General features: G+C 37.1%; 2 long non-coding RNA genes across 4 annotated transcripts; both read left to right on the top strand.

The window, feature by feature from the left end:
- Window positions 1-1,149: 1,149 nt before the first annotated feature.
- LOC103699850 (uncharacterized) lies at window positions 1,150-4,880 on the top strand. Of its 3 annotated transcripts, none has more exons than XR_015971168.2 (5): window positions 1,150-1,643; window positions 2,016-2,184; window positions 2,609-4,299; window positions 4,463-4,683; window positions 4,823-4,880. It is a non-coding gene; the product is annotated as an uncharacterized LOC103699850 (long non-coding RNA). The 3 variants fall into 3 exon arrangements; XR_015971169.1 differs by lacking the exon at window positions 1,150-1,643 and having other exon boundaries at window positions 1,665-2,184; window positions 2,609-2,668; window positions 2,971-4,299; XR_015971167.1 differs by lacking the exon at window positions 1,150-1,643 and having other exon boundaries at window positions 1,665-2,184.
- A 183-nt stretch (window positions 4,881-5,063) lies between these two features.
- LOC120108747 (uncharacterized) lies at window positions 5,064-6,038 on the top strand. Its single transcript, XR_015971603.1, has 3 exons — window positions 5,064-5,515; window positions 5,611-5,645; window positions 5,786-6,038. It is a non-coding gene; the product is annotated as an uncharacterized LOC120108747 (long non-coding RNA).
- The last annotated feature ends 273 nt before the right edge of the window (window positions 6,039-6,311 follow it).

Below are 6,311 nucleotides of genomic sequence, written 5' to 3' on the forward strand. Positions count from 1 at the left end.
CATATGCAGTTGCCATGAGATAATAACATGATCTTCTAAAAATGCATTTGCATAATCTCAGAACCGAACTAGTAGACTAATCCCTGTATAGCTCCTATCCCTTTTTATATTAGATCAAGTTCAGAACCAGAAGAATTTCGCTTTGTTTTGTCTGCTGGCCATCAGTTATGGTTATATCCTTGGGACATACTGTGTGGTAATTCCAATCCTTCAATCATTTAATCATTTTTTGTTAACCTTGTTGGTTACATTGATCTGCATGACTTTCCATTGGCTTGGAAAACATTTCTGCATGTTGTTCTGGATACTTTACCATTTCTTTTTCAACCTCTCTTTCTCTTTAATTTTCATGATTTCATGCCTGAGCATGTTTGTTAATGTATTACGTGCGGGCGGGGCTGGGTGCAATGGTAAGGTTGCTCCATTTGACCTGTGCATCATGTGTTCGAAACACCTCAGGTCCTAGGTGGCAGAAACCTTGGGGATGCCTTTTTTTTTTCTTGAATGTATTATGTATCATAAAGGTAAGGCTTGTGATATGTCGGGATGATTATATTCTATTAAGTTGTGAATGATTGTTTTATTTTATGATTATTATTTTTTAGGATGTAGTCTTATCTTCTAAAGTTCAAATAGACCAACAATTAGCATATTTGGTTGACTCGGTGATTTATTTTTGGAACTGAGGTTGGCTCGTTACAAAGCCAAATATTGTGTATTCTAGGTAAATTGTCTGTTTTGGTTTCTTAGGACTCACTTCTCGTAGGCTAAACATGATTCCTTTTTTGGCTTCCAAATAGGCTCCATTTATTTTTATACAAGAATTGACTTGTGTCAGGCCTGTAGTGGATATAGCTTTGTGTTCTTTATTACTGGAAGCCATTCCTTTCTTTTCTTTTTCTTTTTTTCTAACATTTTTTCATATTTTTTTCTTTTTTTAATAAAAAATGTTGTCTTCTTGCACCTTCCATGCTAGACCTAATGATTTCTATTGAACACAGATAATTCCTTGACCTGTACGTGGTTTGACGGCCATACTCTTTCTGGTTCCCTTTAGATGAGATGAAGTTTCTTGATTCCACCTAGTTTGAGACTAAGTTTGTTTAATTTATTTACATAAATAGTACACTTGCATTGCGATCAGATGATAATGTACTTGCTTAAGTTTCTATTGTCCGTCGGCCTTTGTAGTTTAGGTAATTATGGATAGCCACTCTCTTTGCCAACTATCCCTTTTGAACCACAACTTTTATGTTGATTATACACTTTGCATTCCACTTTATTCATGGTAAATCTACTTCATCAGTTTTTGTGGCTCGGACCTTCAAACTGCATCATCCTAGAACTTTACCAAACTCATAAAAACTGTTCAAGTATATTCGTGTCTGCTGTTTTCTTACTTATCTATTTATCTTATGAGCGATTGCTGACCCTATGCGCAGCTAAAGTGCGAACATTTTGGGTGATGATGACAACATCTTTACTCATTTTTTTGATAGCCTTTAAATGAAATATTACAACTCCTAATCATCTCATCTTATAGGGGCTAGATTCGTGATTTTCTGTGGAAGCGGTCCTCGATAAATCCTAACCATTGATGTCTCTTTAGCAAGCATATCTGATTGGTGGAACAGCATGCTCAGGTCGAAAAATTTTCTGATCGCATTATTTCTTGAAGTATATAAGTATATTTTGATTTATTTGCCAACAATTTGTCTGGGTATTACTTTTATTGCTTTAGGCTGTGATTTCTTGAATCAGATTAGCTTTTTGGTCTATTATTGATGTTCAACAAGCATCAATAGTCTTGGACACCAATTTTTAGACTGGTATACTAGATTAAATTATCTATGTGTTGCTGACCTGTTCTGGCCAGATCTTGATTTGAAAGCATTGGTAGCTTGCGGGTTGGGAGGGAACCCTCGAGTCATATTGAGATTTGCAGTAAACCTTATTTATTTATTGCAGTAGACTTGTTTATCTAATGCTCGAGATTATGTGAACTTGTCATGTAGGACATAAGCTTCAAAATGGTATTTATAATGGTTCCAAGAATTAGAAGGAGCATGGGCGGGCATCCAATGTGACGGATAATCTTCTTCTTAAGGAGCTGGTTCTTGTATGTTGGTAAACAAGGCTCAGCCTTCCACCTCTCGTCTCCTCGCTTTCTACTTGAAAGAGGAGGTGAGCATCTATAGTGATTTCTTAGTTACCCTTCAAGCACTATTCCTTCTCCTTTTCTTCTTCGCTTTTTCATAAGGTCCGCTGTTCCGACCGTACCGACGTACCGATAGGCGCCGGTACCGGTTCGGACCGGTACTGAGCCAGTATCACTGGTTCGTCTTGGTTCACGTATCCAAAAGTCCCAAAAAAAATTTGGAACCGGTACGGGCCGATACGGTTAGCCGGTTCGGGCCGGTACGGGTTTTTAACACCGAACCAGACCGGTCAGAGCCAGTATCGGTTCGGTACGGGCTGAACCGGCTATTACGGGCCGGGACAGCATTCCTTGCTTTTTTGTTTGTATGGATGCATTTATGTATGAATATTGATGCAACCAGGGGTGACTTCTAAATTTGTTCTCTTCTTTGCATGCCATCTTCTCTAGCAATAGGTGAGGCATTTCTGGAAGGTCTACTACACTGCTGGCAACCAATCTGCATTCTTTGTAAGTTAGAGAGGTCATCACCCGAGGAGAAGAGGAGCATGGATCTTCTCTTTTTTGTGTGTATGTATGTATATTGATGAGATGATGGGTGACTTGTAAAATTGCTCTTCTCTTGTTTGCGAGTCAGCTTCTCTAGCAATAGGCTGGGAACTTCTGGAAGTGGCGAATTTGAGCCTCTTCTTCCTTTTCCCGTTTTGCCTTTTAATTTCTTGTTTTTTGAAGATTATATTTTTTTAAGGCTTCTTTAATTACAAAACTGTAATTAAATTTCTTCTGATGTGTTTTTTCTGTTGTTCCTGAAGAATTCATAGGATTTGGAGGCTGATGATAGTTTCGAGATAAAGATGGTATCAATAAAGGTACGATTTTGACTTCGAGAGCCCACATTCTCAAAGTTCGTGTTTTGCTTGTCAGAAATCAGGAGTTTGCTTAATACTAGAATGTGTCGCATATTTACATTTTGTCCTTCACAAAATCCCGACCATAAATAGATGGGCTCTTTTACATGAACTACCAGTTTGTGTGAGTCTTATTTTTTTTCTGCAATTCTTTTGTCTCTTGTTATTAAGTTAGCTGAAATGCCTGCTTCACCATTGGATAACTTTTCTCCTAATTGTTGCGATTGGCTAATTAATTTAATTTGTTTTTTCATTTTTATTTCTGCTCTCATTTAATTTGGGATGCTCTGGTGTTTTTCTGACATTTACATCCTTGTTTTCTATACATCATGACAGTGACACCTCTACTTTTGTTTTGGTTTCTATGTGCTGTGTATGTTGCTTAATCTTTTATTTGACAAAAGTGATGGGTTCTCTTAGTATGACTTTCAAATCATATCATATGCAGTTGCCATGAGATAATGACATGATCTTCTGAAAATGCTTTTGCATAATCTTAGAACTATTAGACTAATCCCTGTATAGCTCCTATCCCTTTTTATATTAGATCAAGTTCCGAATCGGAAGAATTTCTCATTGTTTTGTCTGCTGGCCATCAGTTATGGTTGTATCCTTGTGACATACCGTGTGGTAATTCCAAGCATTGATGTCTCTTAAGCAAGCATATCTAATTGGTGGAACAACATGCAAAGGTCGAAAAACTGTCTGATCGCAGTATTTCTTGAAGTACGTAAGTATATTTTGATTTATTTGCCAACAATTTGTCTTACTATTACCTTTATTGCTTATGACTGTGATTTCTTCAATCAAATCGCTTTTTGATCTGTTCCTGATGTTCAACAAGCATCAATAGAGCTAGTCATATTTTAGACTGGCATACTAGATTAAGTTATTCATGTGTTGCTGACCGGTTTTGACCAGATCTTGATTTGAAAGTACTGGTAGGTTGTGAGCTGGGAGTGAACCCTCTTGAGTCATATTCAGATTTGCGGTAAACCTTATTTATTTATTGCAGTAGACCTGATTATCTAATGCTCTTGATTATGTGAACTTGTCATGCAAGACGTAAGCTTCAAAATGGCTTTTATAATGGTTCCATGCTTTGGATGGAGCACGGGCAGGCATACAATGTGACGGATAATCGCCTTCTCAAAGAGTTGGTTCTTGTATGTTGGTAAACAAGGCTCAGCCTTCCACCTCTCCTGCCTCCTAGCTTTCTTCTTGAGAGTGGAGGTGAGCATCTATAGTGATATCTCAGTTGCCTATCAAGCACGGTTCCTTCTCCTTTTCTTCATCGCTTTTATGTGTGTATGGATGTATTTATATATGAATATTGATGCAACAATGGCTGACTTCTAATATTGTTCTTCTCTTCTTTTCATGCCATCTTCTCTAGCAATAGACGAGGCATTTCTGGAAGGTCTGCTACGCTGCTGGCAACCGATCTGTATTCATTGTAAGTTGGAGATGCCCACACCCGATGAGAAGAGGAGCAGGGATCTTCTGCTCTTTTTTGTGTATGTTTGTATATTGATGAGATGATGGTTGACTTGTAAAATTGCACTTCTCTTCTTTGCGTGAGCTTCTCTAGCAATAGGCGAGGAACTTCTGGAAGTGGTGAATTTGAGCCTCTTCTTCCTCTTCCCTTTTTTCCTTTTAATTTCTTGTTTCTGAAGATTATGTTTTTTTAAGACTTCTTTAATTACATAACTATAATTATATTTCTTTTGATGTGTTTTTTCTTCTGTTCCTGAAGAATTCATAGGATTTGGAGGCTGATGAAAGTTTTGGGATAAGGATGCTATCAAAAAAGGTACGATTTTGACTTCGAGAACCCAAATCCTCAAAGTTTGTATTTTGCTTGTCAAAAATCAGGTGTTGTTTGCTCAATAATAGAATGTGTCACATTTTTTCATATTTCAAATCTACTCGCATTCCAACCTCATTTTTTCAGTTTTACTGACTCTTCTTTTTTGTTTCAATTATTCTTTCCCAGGTAATTTTTGGTCCTGCATGGATTTTGTCTTCCTCTGTTTCAAAATGGTATTTATAATGGTTCCAAGAATTAGGAGCATGGGCGGGCATACAATGTGATGGATAATCGCCTTCTCAAAGAGCTGGTTCTTGTATGTTGGTAAACAAGGCTCAGCCTTCCATCTCTCCTTTCTCCTAGCTTTCTACTTGAGAGAGGAGGTGAGCATCTATAGTGATTTCTCAGTTACCTTTCAAGCATTGTTCCTTCTCCTTTTCTTCTTCGCTTTTTTGTGTACGGATTTATTTTTGTATGAATATTCATGCAACAAGGGGCGACTTCTAAAAATTGTTCTTCTCTTCTTTGCATGCCATCTTCTCTAGCAATAGGCGAGACATATGTGGAAGGTCTGCTACATTGCTGGCACATGATCTGCATTCATTGTAAGTTGGAGAGGTCATCACCATCGGAGAAGAGGTGCGGGGATCTTCTCCTCTTTTTTGTGTGCATGTATATTAATGAGATGATGGGCAAGTTGTGAAATTACTCTTCTTCTCTTCTTTGCGTGTCAGCTTCTCTAGCAATAGGCGAGGAACTTTTGGAAGTGGTGAATTTGAGCCTCTTCTTCCTTTTCCTTTTTTGCCTTTCAATTTCTTGTTTTTTGAAGATTATATTTTTGTAAGACTTCTTTAATTACATAACTGTAATTAAATTTCTTTTGACGTGTTTTTTCGGTTGTTCCTAAAGAATTCATAGGATTTGGAGGCTCATGATAGTTTCAAGATAAAGATGGTAACGATAAAGGTACGATTTTGACTTCGAGAACCCAAATTCTCAAAGTTTGTATTTTGCTTGTCAAAAATCAGGAGTTGTTTGCTCAATACTCAAATGTGTCACATTTTTACATTTTCTCCTTCCCAAAATCCCGACCATAAATACATGGGCTCTTTTACATGAACTACCAGTTTATGTGTGAATCTTATTGTGCTTTTTTTTTTCTGCAATTCTTTTACGTCTCTTGTTATAAAGTTATCTGAAATGCCTGCTTCACCATTGGATAACTTTTTCTCCCATTTGTTGCGATTGGCTAATTAAGTTAATATGTTTTTTCATTTTTATTTCTGCTCTCATTTAATTTGGGAAGCTGTGGTGTTTTTCTAACATTTACATCCTTGTTTTCTATAAATCATGACAGTGACACCTCTACTTTTGCTCCCATTTTTATGTGCTGTGTACGCTGCTTAATATTTTATTTGACAAATGTGGTTGGTTC

Source organism: Phoenix dactylifera, chromosome 11, assembly GCF_051530095.1.
Source record: "Phoenix dactylifera cultivar Ajwa chromosome 11, Ajwa_hap1_PhDact_Kaust_v1.1, whole genome shotgun sequence".
NCBI classification, from domain to species: Eukaryota; Viridiplantae; Streptophyta; class Magnoliopsida; order Arecales; family Arecaceae; genus Phoenix; species Phoenix dactylifera.